This window comes from Sminthopsis crassicaudata, chromosome 2 (genome assembly GCF_048593235.1).
Source record: "Sminthopsis crassicaudata isolate SCR6 chromosome 2, ASM4859323v1, whole genome shotgun sequence".
NCBI classification, from domain to species: domain Eukaryota; kingdom Metazoa; phylum Chordata; class Mammalia; order Dasyuromorphia; family Dasyuridae; genus Sminthopsis; species Sminthopsis crassicaudata.
The window spans coordinates 565,908,439-565,925,803 of record NC_133618.1 but is presented as its reverse complement, the minus strand read 5'-3'; the positions used below and the strand labels follow the sequence as shown (position 1 = coordinate 565,925,803).

General features: G+C 36.9%; 1 protein-coding gene and 1 long non-coding RNA gene across 3 annotated transcripts in view; one reads left to right on the top strand and one right to left on the bottom strand.

Moving 5' to 3' along the window:
- LOC141558234 (uncharacterized) overlaps positions 1 to 1,763 on the top strand; it is a 64,765-nt gene extending 63,002 nt beyond the window's left edge. The window contains exon 3 of the long non-coding RNA XR_012487001.1: positions 1,681 to 1,763. This is a non-coding gene — a long non-coding RNA (uncharacterized LOC141558234). The remainder of the gene's footprint in view (positions 1 to 1,680) is intronic.
- Positions 1 to 16,826, bottom strand: part of ABHD2 (abhydrolase domain containing 2, acylglycerol lipase) — a 108,216-nt gene extending 91,390 nt beyond the window's left edge. Inside the window, exons 1-2 of one of the 2 annotated variants that reach the window (XM_074295129.1) lie at positions 16,687 to 16,826; positions 11,516 to 11,578 (exon numbers count right to left, since the gene is read on the bottom strand). The gene's annotated coding sequence lies outside the window, so the exon portion shown is untranslated. The remainder of the gene's footprint in view (positions 1 to 11,515; positions 11,579 to 16,686) is intronic. The other variant, XM_074295128.1, reaches the window with a different exon arrangement.
- Between the last annotated feature and the right edge of the window lie 539 nt (positions 16,827 to 17,365).

Genomic DNA, 17,365 nt, shown 5'->3' with positions numbered 1-17,365 from the left:
TTGTTCAATCATGGAGGAAATCCTTGTTTAAGTTCATATTGGACTAAATAACCTTAAGATTCCTTTCATCTTTGAGATACCCTGGTTCTGTGGGATGTGGAAAAAAAGATCCTGAAGGTGGCCTCTTGTCAAATTCCTCATAAATGTGTCAATCCTATAAAAAGTGCTTCAATACATCACTTTCACACATACCAAAGGATAAGGTGTGATGCAAAATTCAAAAACATCTACAACTGTAAAGCAAAAGCAATAGAATCCATTTTGTTTGGAGGTTACTGCCAATGAAGTAGCTCTTCCAAAGCAAAGAGAAAAAACAAAACAAAAATCTCTACACATATAAAATCACAGTTTTCTCATTTTCCTCATAATTCTAATACTAAGTTTTCATTATTATGTCATACATTCCCTCCTGCGGAGCATTCCCTTGTCTCAGTAAGTTTTCTAGGCCTTCATTAAAACACAAAGTAACTCCAACCTGCTGTTCCACACTTCTCCCATGGGCACATTTCTGTTCATGCTCTGTGTCTAAACTGTATACTCTCTGAGCAAAAAGCAGCTCTTACTTCTGAACAACATGCCACAGGTGCTCTATAAAAGAGGCAGTGCTAGATAATAAAGCAGCTGAGAGACAGGTGTGGTGCAACATAGAACAAATACATTAGGGAGTGATTATTTGTATTATAGGACAATTCTTCTTTTACTGAACTTGTGTGGTATTTATTTACAGATCATTTAATGACCAAAGGGATAGGGAGGTTGCAGAACAGGAATTCAGGATTTAGGAGGGACCAAAGCAGGGCTCATAGCCAAAGTCTTAGAAATCATTGTATTTGGAAGATCAATCTGTTAGGAATTAAGACAATGCATTTCTGATAAAATATAGAACACACGTTTCAATTTATCCAACTTTAGCATTACCTATTTCCTAAAGGAAAGTAGGCCTGGAGGCGACTAGTTGATCAGGAGATGGAGCTTTGGGCCTCCAGTACCAAAGACCTGAACTCAAATCCTTCATTCTTCCTTGTATATTTTTCCTTCCCTCAACTATCCCATTTTTTCCCCCCGTGGCAATTGGGGTTATGTGACTTGTTCAGGATCACATAGTTGGAAGTGTTAAGTGTCTGAGGCCACATCTGAACTCAAATCCTCCTGACTTCAGGGCTGGGGCTTTATCTACTGTACCATCTAGTTGCCTCTCAACTATCACTTTTCAATCCTGCCTTACTTTCATGAGGTACAACCACCATTCTTCTACTCTCACACTTAGTAAAATGAGTATAAAGAGGAAGCTGAAAGGCTTCTCAAAGAATAAGAAGAGGATGAAATGTTTATGGTTCCCAATACTCTTAGCAGCCTTGACTAGGATTTTTTTAAAAATTTCAAATTAATTGTTTTGTTTTGAGTTGTGCCTATATGGAAAATGACAAACATCTAGCTAAGAAGTTATTAATTCATTAAACATTATTATTAAGTGTCTTAAGGACAAAGCATTGAGTTAGGAGAGTATATAATAAAATTAAATAAAACATGATCATTATCCTCAAGGCACTTATAATCTAGAAGTTATTCTGTTGCTCACATTTGTACTACCACTTCACAACCAAACAACGGAAGTATGTTGAATGCTTACTACTCCATACCAGACTCTATTAGATTTCTGTTGTTTTTGTGTGTTGTCAGGTAGAAGGGAAGAGAGAAGTTGGAGCAACATGAAGATGTAAAAAAAGGGCAACACCAAGAACTTCCTCAGGAGTTTACAATTTGATAAAGGAGACCAGACAGTGAAAATACAATGAGAAAATAACTTAAGAGCAAAGAATTATTAAATGTTTATACTAACTGTAGAAATTCAAGTGAGAGACTTGGGAAAGAGTCACCGAGGTAAGGCTTGAGTTTATTCTTGATGGATTAGTAAGATTTAGATGGGGGAAGCGGTCTCCAGATAATGGAAAATGGACAGGAGTCCAGGAAGGGAAACAGCTGAACCAAGTCATGCAGATGGAATGAGCATGCTAAACTCAGGACATGGGGGAAAGACTGACCTAATGAAAGAGAAAAGTTCAAGCTGAGTAGTAGGGCAAAATAGAAACATTCTATCAAGATCTCAGGCTATCACTTACAATTTGAATTCTTATAGTTGTTTTGGGAATAGGATAAGGTATAGTCTAAGTACTATCTTTACCATATTAGTTTAATCTGCCTTATACATGGGGTTAACAAAAGGCTGAAAAAACTGGGAAGCATTCCTACCCTACCTATGATAGCGAGACATGCGGTGTCATCTGCCAACATAGATGGAATGTAACATTACATTACACCTAATGATGACATCTGAGCAGAAGAATATGATCTTAAAAACATGAGATTTGTAGATTTAATCATTTTAAAGAAAATTTCTTTCCATATCTGTCTAAAATTCTTAAATTCTCTTCTTCCTTAGTTTGTCACTCTCCTTTATAGGGTAGATGCTGTATAGTGACATATATAGTTTTCAAGATCTCTTTAAAAGTAATTCAAATTCTGTACCTTTATATATATTCTGATAGAAATGTGGGTCAGTGCCTTTTTGATCAGGCCTACATAGTAATGTAGTATGTCTCATTTCTATAGCAATACCCCCTTAAAATTTAAATTATATTAATAGCCACCTATTAGATACTCAGTAAATACTTGTTGAAATTAAGAAAAGAGAATGATTCTAAGAAATCACCATTCAAACTACTTAGAAATGTCCTTATCATTAGGTTAAGCTTGGAGTGGAATGGGTCAATTATGAATTATTTCTAAGATCTATATGGTAGTAACTCTTAGTCCTTCTCTGGGTTGTTAAAGACTATGGTACTAAGTGGTCTACTCTAGTAGACGTCTATACTAAAAAAACCTCCAAGCACAAACTAGGTGACAAGGAAATGTTTATTGTTTGAAACTCAGTCCAGCTAAGCTTGGAGAAGGCTGGCCAAGAGATGATGATTTTATTTTTTATTAACTCTGGCCATCAGCGTTCTACATTAGGGATGTCCACTCTTCTATTGCTCTTCTTATTTTCTCCTGCTGAATCATGACTGGTACTCTTAGCTTGTATCCAAAGCACATCTTCCCTTTCAGCTGCAAGTCAACACTTATTTTCTCTAGAAAGCTCTCCTGATTGATTGAGGGAAAAGAGCCTTTTCAAGTTAAAATAGAGCTAAATTCATAAATACAACAATCACATGACTTGACTGGTATAGTAGGTCAAAGATTATGTTGAGTAAAAGAAGACCTGAATAAAGTTAAATGGCAAACTCCTTGACAGCAAGGATTCTGTCCTCTATTGCTCTGTGTATTTTCTAGCATCAAACAGTGCTCTCTATAGTAGGCAAGTGTTACATATGCTAATAATATGAATTCATTTTTTTTTAAGTAAGTGACTTTTAGAAGACAGAAAAAAATGCATTCTCCCTTTTTTTGCAGTGAGGAGACTATGGGTGTGGAAAACTGCATATATTCTTAGATTCAACTGACATGTCAATTGCTAAATTGATTTTTTTCTTTTTCTTTTTTATACTTTGCTATAAAAGAATTCTCTCTGGGGAAAGAGAAAAAAAGGATGTATTTGGAAATGAAGGTGAAGTAAAAACAAAAAATATCAATAAAACATTTTTTAAGTACAGAGTTATAAACCACCTGGGTGCTAAATAAATACCCATCATATGTTTAAATAACATATCCTACCTCAACTATATGTGATTTAATAGGCATCAAAATGAAACACTACCACCACCAAAACACTGTGATCTTGACACCAATGGATATCTCTGAATACTTACCTAAGCCTCCTCTCCCTTCTCTTTCACTGATGAATGATAACCATTTACATTTATAGAATGCTTTAAGGGTCTCAAAGTGCTTTCCTGACAATAAGCATGTGAGATATTAGCACAAATATTATCATTTCCATTTTTCAGATTAACTAAATGACTTGTCCATGATCATATAGCTAGTAAATTTTGGAGCCGGAATTTAATACCTTTTAACATCAAACCCAAGCCTTCTTAAACGATAATACAATTTGTATTTATTGCTAGTTTGAAAAATGTAGCAATTACCTACAGGTACATTTTAGAAAAAGTCAATAAAAGGAACATTATAAGCAAATCCTCAATAGTAAGGGACCGTGAAATTCATTGATTACTAGTTTGGTAAAGCATTGAACAAAAATTTATTATAAACAACTTGTATAGCAAAGTCTATTTAGCATTAAACTACTAAAGAACTTCATGTCAACTCCATACACACCCACATACCCATATACATATATAGATATAGATAGAACATTTTACATAGCTGTCAACATGAACAGCAGCTGGATTCTGCTCTTTTCACTTAACATTATAGCTAGGTGGCTCATTGGATGGATAGCATGCTGAGCCTGGAGTAAGGAGGACCTGACTTCAAATATGGCCTCCTCAGAAACTTCCTAGCTGTATGACCTGGACAAGTCACAACCTCTGCCCCAATTTCCTCAACTATGAAATGGAGGTAATAACACCACCTAGCTCTCAGGATTGTATATAAGGATAAATTTGATATCTATAAAAACCTTTACAGACTTTATCACTCTGTAAATGTCAGTAACTCCTTCTACCACTAGTACTATTATTATGATATTAAGATACCATAAATTGTTAAGGTGTTCTCTTATTGTGGGACATTAGGAATATTCTACCCTTTCTTTTGCTTTCAAAAGCAGCATTTCTATGAACATCTGTACAAATAATTTCCCTTTTGTTTATTTCATATATAGAATATTAAAAGCTGAAAGGGACCATGAAGATCATTCAGTCCTTTTTTCTCATATACAGATTTAGAGTCTCAAAAGTAGAATTATCTTAAGGTAAGAAAAACCAAATAATTTATTAATCCTTAAAACCACTTAATAAAAACAGAGCATACTTAATTTAGGAATGAATCAATCAGAGCATGCATAATGTCACAGTGAGTCAAGAGTAGAATCATAGAGATAATGCCAAAAATGATCCAATCATGTCAGTCTTAAAAGAACACAATATATGTTAATAAAATGATCAGTGGCATCTCCTGTTTACCCTAAAGAATATATATTTTAACAAATGCCCTTGGTCTGTAATATGTTAGTTTGGGATTAATTAAGAAATTAAACAAGAATTTGGTCATCAGTTGATTCTTCTAAGATTCAAGAAAAAAAGGAAAATGCTTCCCTAAATACTTTAGTATTTTCATAATCAGTTTGGGTTAATAGACCAGAGCAATTAGCCTAGGGCAAAATTTTCTGGCTCATCAAAATGACTTTCTGGAAGATAAGAAAGAGGTGAATAAGGGGTAAGTTCGAAAACAAAACCAGGTCAAAGTCATTTTAAAAATCATTTTTGCATTTTTCATCCTTATACCAGTAATTAATAAACATTTATTAAACATCTACTATGTGCTCACCTACAAATTTCAGACCTTGAAATACTTTTCTTCCTTTCAAGATCCAATTCCAGTACTGACACCTCCATAAAGTTATCCTTATTCCTTCTAAGTTAGATATCTATCCTGCAACTTCTCCCCACAGTATTTGAGTCCACCCTTTCCACTTAACTCAACAAACATTTACTAAAGATTTATTTAGTATAGCAAAACACATATTTGTATTATGATTACTTGCATAAATATTTTGGTTATAAATTTGTTAAGGACTGGAGCTACATCTTATCTTTGTACCCTTTGTACTAAGCATAGTGCCTTGTACATTAAATGCTTAATAAAAACGTTTGTTGAATTAGATTACATATACCTTTGATAAACTTTTTGTCTCCACTAGAATTTTCAATGTGGTACAGAGGTGAGTTCTAGAAGGTTATATTTTAATAGATTTCAAACTCTTGTAGGACTTAGTAAGTAGGAATTGTTTTGAGTATGGGCTCAGTGATAGACTGTCAAATGTCCAAAGACTAGGTCAGCTGCACTTGGAGAGGTCCACCATCAATCTGGTAATAGGATAATGAAATTTTGAATTAAAGTAGCATTTACCTTCTAATAAGTCCTAGAAGATGGCACAATCTGCATTACTGGAAGAAAGGCCTACATTGATAAAGCCTAATAGAGTATGAGAGAAAAACTATATTATAAAGCAGAGGTCATCAAAACCATTTGGTATTGGCTAAGAAATAGACTAGTTGATCAGGGGAATAGGTTAGGTTCACAGGACAAAATAGTCAATAACTATAATAATCTAGTGTTTGACAAACCCAAAGACCCCAGCTTTTGGGATAAATATTCACTGTTTGACAAAAACTGTTGGGAAAATTTGAAATTAGTATGGCAGAAACTAGGCATTGACCCACACTTAACACTGTATACCAAGATAAGTTCAAAATGGGTTCATGATCTTGGCATAAAGAATGAGATTATAAATAAATTAGAAGAACATAGGATAATTTACCCCTCAGACCTGTGGAGGAGGAAGGAGTTTGTGACCAAAGAAGAACTAGAATTCATTATTGATCACAAAATAGAAAATTTTGATTGTATCAAATTAAAAAGTTTTTATAGAAACAAAACTGATGCAGACAAGATTAGAAGGGAAACAATAAACTGGGAAAACATTTTTACAGTCAAAAGTTCTGATTAAAGTCCTCATTTCCAAAATATATAGGGAATTGACTCTAATTTATAAGAAATCAAGCTATTCTCCAATTGATAAATGGTCAAAGGATATAAACAGACAATTTTCAGGTGGAGAAATGGAAATTATTTCTAGCCATCTGAAAAGATGCTCCAACTCATTATTAATCAGAGAAATGCAAATTAAGATAACTCTTGAGATACCACTACACACTTGTCAGATTGGCTAAGATGAGAGGAAAAAATAATGATGAATGTTGGAGGGGATGTGGGAAAATTGGGACACTGGTGCACTGTTGGTGGAGTTGTGAACGAATCCAACCATTCTGGAGAGCAATCTGGAATTATGTCCAAAAAGTTACCAAACTCTGCATACCCTTTGATCCAGCAGTGCTTTTACTGGGCTTATATTCCAAAAAGATACTAAAGATGGGAAAGGGACCTATATGTGCTAAAATGTTTGTGGCAGCCCTTTCTGTAGTGGCTAGAAACTGGAAAATGAATGGATGCCCATCAATTGGAGAATGGCTGAATAAATTGTGGTATATGAATGTTATGGAATATTATTGTTCTGTAAGAAATGACCAACAAGATGATTTCAGAAAGGCCTGGAGAGACTTACATGAATTGCTACTGAATGAGATGAGGAGGACCAGGAGATCATTATATACTTCAACAATAATATTATATGATGATCAATTCTGATGGATGTGGCTCTCTTCAACAATGACATGAACCAAATCAGTTCCATTTGTTCAATATTGAAGAGAACCAGCTACACCCAGTGAAAGAACTATGGGAAATTAATGTGAAACACTACATAGCATTTCCACTCTTTCTGTTTTTGTCCACTTGCATTTTTGATTACCTTTTCAGGCTATTTTTACCTTATTTCTAAGTCTGATTTTTCTTGTGCAACAAAATAACTGTATGAATATGTATACATATATTGTATTTAATATATACTTTAACATATTTAACATGTATTGGTCTACCTGCCATCTAGGGGAGGGGGTGGGGGGAAGGAGGAAAAAAAGTTGGAACAGAAGGTTTTGTAAGGGTCAACGCTGAAAAATTACCCATGCATATATCTTGTAAATAAAAAGCTATTAATAATAAAAAATAGAGTATGAGAGAATTAAGTGCTTTGATAGAATGGTCTATCAAATCTATTAAATGTAGTATAAAATACCTAACATATGGCATGCACTAAATAGTTGATAATAGTTGATAATAATGACAAGGTAGGAAATGTGTTTTATGAAGCTTTTTCAATAAGGAAAATATTCTTGGGAATAATCTGGCACTTTCCAATAGCAACCATTTTAAAAGGGTGTGTTTTTCAATGTCATTGACAAGAGTGAGCACTAGATTTACATGAATGGAACGGAGAATGGAACTGTAGTTGGTTTTTCCTATCTTAGAAGCAAAGGGTATCTAGCACATAATCATCAAACTAAAATGAGATGTGAGGTACTAGAAATAATGATTCCATTTATATTGAGTTTATATCAGAAATGCAGCACCAGGATTATTAGGCTTCTGAGATATAAAAATCAGTCACAAGATAGAGGGAGCCCAAATCACCACAAATATCTAGTTACATTTTATTTACCTCAGTTTTTTGGTAAAATTAATGTCAAAATCAGATTACTCCTGAAAACCAATAGAAACCCAGCAATTCACAAGGAAATGAGTTCAATTACATCAACAGTCAGCAAAGGGAGCAGCTCAGAAACAACTGTCTTCTACAGTCAGCTCCAAGTTATTCTTTTTGTGGCAAATGGATAAACCCAGCATACTTTGGGCTGCTTCCTGGCACTATCAGTTATTCAATGATTTAAGAGAATATAAATTTTACAGTTAGTCAAAGGAAAACATAATGAGGAAGGCAATTCTATTCTTCCAAACATATATCATACATTTCAAAGAAAAAGTTTCCCTTTGAAAATCTTCTCTTCACTAATATAGATAAATTCAATTGATTTCATACAGAAATGTCAGATGTTGGAGTGTTTCTGCTTTGGGTGGACTAGTCTGAACTCTAATATCTTTTGTAACTCTTAAGGTCCTGTAAAACCTCATATTCAAGCTATGATGGCATATGTGAATCATATTACATCTCTATGAGAAAGGAAAAGCAATCCAAATAAAGAGCAACAGTCTATCTGTTCTATTACCTAATACTTTTGTATCTGGAAATGAAATTTGTAAACTTAATTAAGCACATGTATCCAAACAACCAACCAGAGAACACTGTGCAAATGATATCAAATTCAGAGTTGTAGATCCAAATCTTTGCTTCTAACCCCTGGTTCAGATGTTACAACAAAGTCATTTATCTCAGGAGATAGAAGAATCTTTGGTAAATGCATTGCTGATAATTTCAGATCTCAATGTCTCATACAATATTTAAAAAATAGAAATGCTTAATTTTTCCGTATGGTAAGTATAGTACAACAGAATTTGTTAAAACTATGATTAAACTAGATTGCAATTATCCCTATTAAGTCCTAGGAAAATTAAAAATCACTAACTGTTCTAAATCACTTACCCAAGGTCATACTTCAAAAGTAAGCGAGAATGAAGGGCAAAAAAGTATTGATGGTTTTCAAAATAAGACTTGCAGGCAGAAAAATGACCACATGAAAAAGATTTCAAAATAATGAGAAATGCAAATTAAAATAACTTTCGAGATTTCCACTTCATCAAACTAGTAAAGATAATAAAAAGCCAAAATATTAGTTTGTAGAATGATAAATTAAACTAATACAGAACTGAAAGAAATGTAAATGGATCTATTTGGGAAAAGAATTGGGAATTATGTGAGAAGAATTATTGTTCATATCCTTTAATCCAGCCATCCCACTACTAGATATGTCCCAGAGAAGGTCAAAAATAGAAAGGTCCACACCCCCATCCCACCCCCACCCCTGTGTGTGTGTGTGTGTGTGTGTGTGTGTGTGTGTGTGTGTGTGTGTACTTTCACAGGCAACTGGGGCTAAGTGACTTGCCCAAGATCATGGGCCATATTTGAACTTGGGGCTGGCAATCTATTTACTGCACTACCCAGATGCCCTCAGTCCCACATATATTAAGATATTCAAAGCAACACTTATGTTAGAAAAAAAAAAAAACAAGAAGAAGAAAGAAAAAGAAAAAAAGAAAAAAGGAAACAAAGTAGGTGCCCATCAATTGAAAAGACTAAGCAAAATGTGGCATGTTCTTTACTGGAAATGTAAAACCAGAAAAAATTTGAGAGACATGGACAAATTTGTATGAAATAATCAGAACCAAGAAAATAGAACCAGGAGATTGATATCTATGTAACATAAATGAAAACAATAGTAAAAGGCAAATGGACTTTGATTAAATACAATGCCCAGTATTGGTTCTAGAGCAGGAATAAGGTGAAGTAATGTGGATGCTCTTAGCTGAAATAATTGTGTCAACTGGTTTTGCTTTACTGTTTTTCTTGGTTACAAGGACGGTTTCTATGGAAGCTCTTACAGGGAAGGGATGTATTGGGAAATAGCTATGGTATTAAAAACAAAAGCCAACAATAAGACTTTTCTTTTAAAGGCATATATGATGAAAGAAGAATTTTAAATTCTTCCTTCAATGAATATACTTATTTGCATGGCCAGATAAACACTGTATAAGCAGAGAAATCATATAGTTATACTACAGTATGGAAACTTTCTCTAAGCACATTTCCTTTTTTTCTATAAAGACAAAAAAGGAAGAGAAAATTTAGTAATGTTATTTTAGACTGCTTCATATTTCACACTTTAATAAAATTCTATAATAACAGAGTAGTGCGGCTAAAGAGCTATAGAATATGGACAAGAAATTAAAGGCTCTAGATGGGATCAAATATCTATCATCTTGAAAAGCCAAATTAAAGCTAGTCTATAAATTGGAGACATAGGCAGATATAATCAGGATGAAATCTGACAGGGAAAGTGACAGAGTAATTTACCCATGAGAGAACATAGAAACACCCGCTGAAGACAGAATTGGTATTGGAGAAGCCTAGCAAGACAAGGTCTAGGGGGTCAAAGTAGACCACAAATTATTAATTTAGTAGTCGAGCTTTTTCTTTTAGTATTCTAGCTTTAAAGAAGGCACATATGATACTATGATATATAAACAGGAGTAAGATATATAGTTCTTTTATGCTTCATTATTATGTATTATTTATTAGCATGCTGTATTTAATTTCAGACATGCAATTAAAATATGATCTGGAGAACTCAGGAAGGCTCCAGAAAACAGCCAAAATGAATTAAAGGCTTTGGGAAATAGGGTTCAAAAAAGAAAGGCTAAAGTGACTGACGTTTAGTCAATGATCAAATGAAAGAATATATAGAAAGTGCTTGGCAAATATTAAAGCACTCTATAAAGGCTAGCTCTTATGATTATTAAAGGTAATTTAAAGAAGAGCAACTAAAGGATGTATACATGAAAGTCTCCAAAAACATAAAGGAATAGTACAACAAACTTCTCTCCTATTCCACTAATGGTTGGCAAGTAGACACCAGCTCACACTGTGGCAGAGAGGATAAAATTTAAAAAATTCTTCCATCAGGTCATACAACTACTTTTATTGATAGCCTCAAATTAAGCACTGTGGAGAGATAAAAGAAGACATAAATAACCCTTGCCCTTATGACATTGCCAGTATCAAAGGGGAAAGATCTAGGAAACAACTTTTTCTTAAGTAAACTTTTAAATTACCATAAGAATGGTAAGGTAAATTAATAGGAGGTTGAGACTACTTTAGTTAAGAGAATTAGAAAGGGAGAGGGAAATCAGGGTAAGTTTCAGGAAGAATGTCTTTTGAAAAAAAATTGTGATAATAATAATAGTAATAACAATAATAACTCACATTTATATTGTGCTGTAAGGTTTGCAAATGCTGTAAGTGCCAAAGGTGGCTGGGGAGTCTGTTCTGGAGATTAAGAAAAAAATAAAGTTATCTTTTCTGTGTAGTCATACCTAATCAACTCTTAAGTAACTAACTCAAGGTCCATTTCAGAGTCAGCTCTGATTCCTAGATACCCTCACTAATTCATGATATGACTTTGACAAGTTGTATTATCTGGATTTGCTTAAGAATTATTTATACTCTATAGAAAGAGAATGACATTTTCCACCAGGGAATGATATGCTTTAATTCACAAATGCCACCTAAATGCGATGGCTAATTTGTAGAAAAGGTCAAGTTTCAAAGCCCCAACTAGACAGCCATTAGCTAAGCAACTCGGCCTCTTTGGAATAAATCTTCTAGTAAATTTTACTGATTTCCAACAGCAACACTAAAATAACTAATTCTAAGCCTCCACTTAAGAAAACACAAGAAACGCACACACTAGGGAAAAACCAAGAGTGTCAATGCTCCAATTCCCTAACAAGCTGTTTACTTATCAGCTCTTTTACCAGTGAAGGCGAACATAGAACGAACCTTCTTCCAGCTGCTAATTTATATAAACAGTGCACCCAGCTGTGTCACTACAGCAAGATGTCCCAGACCCCAAGCAAAGATATGAGTCAGATAATTTCATACTCATGATTTTTATTGAAAAGAAGGCTTTAAATATGAGAACATAATGCCTCTGAGTCCAGATCACTGAAGGAGGCAATTGCCTGTCATTTACCTAGTTATACGACCTTGGCCAAGACACTTAACCCCTCCTAGATTTCTTTTCTTAACTACTAAGGAACTGAGCAAGAAGATCTAAGGTTAAATTAAATACCTGAATCTTAACTTTACAAATATCAATAAAACATAAATTTCTTGAGCACAAGGATAATGGTTTTTTTTCCTTCTTTCCTTCTTTTTTCCCCTTTCCTCTTTGTTTTCCTGGTGCCTAACAGGGCCTGACATAGTAACATCTTAATAAATGGTTACTGAATTAATTATTAGGAGTGCTTAAAAACTTGGATCAAAATGCTGATCTACCATATTTCTATTCTAAGGACTGCTGAAGAATCATGATGCCCATCTCTTAAAAGAGAAGTGATAGTCTGAAGATGCAGGGTGAGGTATAAACCTTTGGTCATGCCTAATGCAGAAATTTGTTTAGTTGATTATTCATATTTGTTACAAGGACTTTGTTTTTATTTTATGGCAGGAGCGGGGAGTTAAATGGGAGAGAAAAACAAATGTCTGTTAGTTGAAAAAAGAAGTAAATAAAAGTTAGATAAAATAAAAAAGAAAGCATCTAAGGATAAAAGTATTATTGGGCCATCAATTAGGAAACTGAAATAACTATCCCCTAGTAGGCCGAGAAGGCTGGCTAAAGTGACATCTCAGTGAAAATAGGCACTTATCCAGTAGTTATGTCATGGAGGAAATCCTGCCATATGGAATTCTATGATGTTAGAAACCACCTTTCTGCCACGGTCAGCCAAAGACCATATGGAACGATAAAGAGAAGATGAGAAAAAGATGGTATTTGTCTCCCTACCATGAATGAAACAAGAGAAATATGGGGTCAGTAAAAAGCCAAAAGACTCAGAGCTGTACCAAAATTTCTCAAGAGAGTGTACCTGGAAGATAAGAACTAAAAAACACGTAAGAAGCCCTTTCACTAATTTCATCATTACACTAGGGGAAAAATACTAAAGAGGAAGTAGCGTTTTTATTTTTTTTAATGAAAAAAAAAAAAGGAACAAAAAGTATTGTGATATGTCTTAAAGCTGTACTACTAGATTAGAAGTTCCATGAGGGCCTGGATCATTTCTTTAGGACCTCCTCCTCTCACCCACAAACATATCACACCCTACAAAAAGCAAACTGTTTATTTTATGAAATTACAAAATGGCCAAGTTTTGGACCTGCTCTAGAAAAAACTGAAAATCTAAGGAAAGAAAAATAATATGTCAGTCAGCCAGGAATGAAAGTCTTTAGTTATATCCTGAAAGTAAATAAATATATTTACAGGAAAACTAAAGCTGCTTGGTGTTTCAGATGAAATCAAGATGACAAGTGTCCTATGGCTTGAAGGGGTCGGGCTGATAAATTCACTTAACTATATTTTTGGCAGCTATTTTGAAAAGCCATGAAGGTGCTAATGAAAACAGAAGGGAAAACCCAATAGACCAAACTAGAACTTGTTTTGCACTTGCCATCTAGTTTTGTCACTGTCATTTCAGCGCAAGTGAAAAAAGGGAGGAGATTAAGAAACATTTAAGATTCCTAACAATCATCAGTCAAAGCTTTTTTTAAAAAAATGTAAGAAATAGAATTACCTATTCCACCCCTACTCAAATGACTAAGTCTTTGCTTGAATACAGTTGACAGATGATACCTGTACTTCCAAAAATCATTTAATACAATCAATGTCTCTTGAAAATTTTGTCTTTAAATGTTCATCGATTTAGAATCAAATTGTATCATCTAGATGACACCTACAACAACCTGATCAAGTTTAGTGGGTAAGAAAACAGGGTATCATTGAAACAATTTCTGTGTGGCCTTTCTTTACTCTCTCATCAAGCTGAAAAGCAAGTTTTTTTTTTTAAGTATATTGTGAAAACTTGCATTTGATTCTGAAATTTGTTGGCATTACAGTTGTCTAATACATGATGGAAAATAGAAAAGAAAACAAAATAAAAATTGTCTGGTCTGCTTGACCTCTCCATGCTCTAGGTTAGACTCTAAAACTAGAAGTTGAAGAGTATGCCAGCCTTCTTTGAAAGAGTTTCCTTCTTTGCCTAGATTACAGGGGTTCTCAAACTATGGCCCACTGAGGACATATATGCCACCTGCAGCTTAATGGCAAATGGGCTGAGGAACGGGAGACAGAGTGTGAGTTTTTGTTTTTACTATAGTCCAGCCCTCCAACAGTCTGAGGGACAGTGAACTGGCCCCCTATTTAAAAAGTTTGAGGACCACTGGGAAGTTCCTTCTGCCAATAAAATCACAGGTGCAGCCTCTATCCCCTATCTCTGAGGAAAACATAGGAATCTATAAATAAAAAGAAAGATAACCTTTAATAGACCAGGAATAGGGCAAACACTAGCAAAATCCTGGGTAGAGGAGAAAACAAAAATAAAATAAACAACAACAACAATAACAAAAAACAAAACAGGTGGTTAAAAAAAAATCAAAACTATACACAAATAACACTGTGTAATCCAAACATCACAATGGGAGGAAAAATTAGAAACGAGTAGAAAGAGAATTACATAGCTGTGCCCTAATGAAATGAGTAAAGTGCTCTGAGTTCTACTCTGATTCTCAGTAACTAAAATGTTTGTACAAGTGAAAACCTTTCTGGGGCTCAATTTCATCATCATTTATAAAATGAGGGATTTGGACTAAATGATCATCAAGGTTCTTTCTAGCTCTAAATTCTGATCATCCTAAATACATAGAGGGTAAGAATTGTTCCAAATTCATAATTCAGAGGATAACCCATGGTAAAACAGGCAGAAGCGGAGGAGACCACAAGAAATCTTATGATTCACTTTCCCTATCAGTTGGACCCCCTAAAGCAAGCAAAACAGCAGGAAACAAACTCTACTGCATCTGCCATCTGATTTATCATTGTCATTTCAACCAGAAGGCATAAAAGATTATCCTTCAGAAGATAAAATAAAGCTTCTTTCATTTAAGTTCTTTTCAGAATGGACTGGAGCGGCAGCAGAACTGGGCCAGTTTCTTCTTTACTTCTGGTTCTTTAATTTGGATATAAGGAAATGCTGCAGGAGCTCAGAAAGCATCATGAGGGTTTCATATTAAATCTGACAAACATAACAGCTTTGCAATGTATCTTTTTTGAGCTTACACTTCCTTTGATTCTGGCTAGCAAAATTGCCAGGATGACACAGAGAAACTAATGGTGCTCTCAAAGTTAAAGGGTCAGAGGAATCGATGTAAGGGAAGAATGACAACTATATCTGCAAGGTTCGGATGATTAGCTTTCATAGAGTTTGTCAACTCCTGCCTTTGAGGGAAGGGATCCATATTGTTTGCTACCAGCCACAGCAGAGGCTTCCAATGCATCAAGTTCTATTTCAATGTTCATTTCATATAATGCACATAGCGCATATTACAGGCCACGCAGACCGCTCATAGGATTTTAAGTTGAGACAGGGATCTTGGAGGTCACCTAATCCAGAATCCAAAGAAGCCGATGCAGGAATTCCCTCTGCAGCTTTTCTGGCAGGTCTCATCCAGATCTACTCTCTGTGACGGGGTGCCCAATTCTTTGATAAAGCATTTCCCTTTCCACTGCTGGACAGCTCAAAATGCATAGAGTTTCTCTTTCAGTGAGCCTAAAGCGCTTCCCCATAACTTTAGCCTTTAGATCCTAGCTGACCTTTGCCACGACAAGAAACGAGCCTCTACTTCTTCCTCTTTGCACAAGACAGCCATTCAAATATTTAGCACAGCAGCCACGCATATCCCTTCTAAGTCTCCTTTTCCTGGGCAAACACCTCCAGCTTCCCTTCCACAGCTCCTCAAGGAAGACGGTTTGCTGATACCCCGGCGCTCTCCCCCAGGGGACGGGAGGAGGTGCTGGGAGCGGGCATAGATGCCAGGGAGCTCGGGGCCGGGAGAGGAAGAGAAGGGGACAAAGGACTAACCGAGTTAAACATCAGGACGTCCCTCCGCACCAGTTCCATTTCCGAAGGAGCCCCCCCCCCGGGGTGAGCACCGGAAGGCCCCCGGGATGGGGAGAGAAAGGGAAACCTGGAGGGACCTGGCTTCGGGGCAAGGCCTGGAGATGGGGGCAGGCGGCGCCTGTGGTTTGGGGGCATCAGTGCGGGAGGAAGCTCCACAAGGAAGCACCTCCAGAGGAAGAGCTGGGCTCTCGGGGAAAACACCGGGATCTCGGGCGGAAGGAGGACCAAGTGCGCGGTGGGAGGCGGAGAGTCCGCAGGACAAGCCGAGGAGAAGCGGCAAACAGGGCCGGAACGTGAGGGGATCAGCTGTCCGGGGGTCCAGGGCAAGAGATGGATGGATGGGGACCACACGGAGGGGGATGGGGAAACACCCGGAGACGGGACCCGCCTGCCGGGGCCCCAGTCGCGCATCACGGCCCTTACCTGTCGCTGGCTGGCGATGGCGACGAGATTTTCTCCCGATTCGGTTCCAGTTCTTCCGCTCTTGCCGGCTGCTCTCATGGAAATGCAGCCGGAACCCTTCGGCCGGTGCCGTGCAGCTCCCGCCGCTACCGGCCCCTCCCGGGCAACTGACGCCACGCCCCCTAGCGACCAGCTTCGCCACACCCCTAATCTCGGGGCTATGGTTCGTCCATTGGATCGCACACCCGCTACTCTAGGAACCCCGAGCTCCCATTGCATCGGTGCCGCCCACTAGTAGGGTTTTTTAGGTCATTGGTCCAAACAGCCGCTCGTCAAGTGGAGGCTGGGTCCCAGACCGAGTGTATTTTGGTAATTGGCCTCCTTTGACGTCTTCGGCCAATAAGAGACTACTGTTTAAGGGAAGGAACGGGGGAGGACGATAGGGCAGGGGTAATTGTGACAGAGAGGGGTGGGCAGGGCTGGGTCACGCTAGGCGGGAGAGCCCAGATGAGGGCTATAAATCTCGGATTTTGGGGAAATGTGGGGGAAAAATCCAGGAGCTGTGGGAGGAGATATCCTCGCTGTTTTCCCGGAAGTCGCAGAATCCCGGGGGGCTGGTGGGCGGGCGGCCAGGTGTAACTAAGCCAGCGGGCCGCAGCCGTGCCGGGGACGCACCTTCGGAGCGCCCGCGCCCGACATG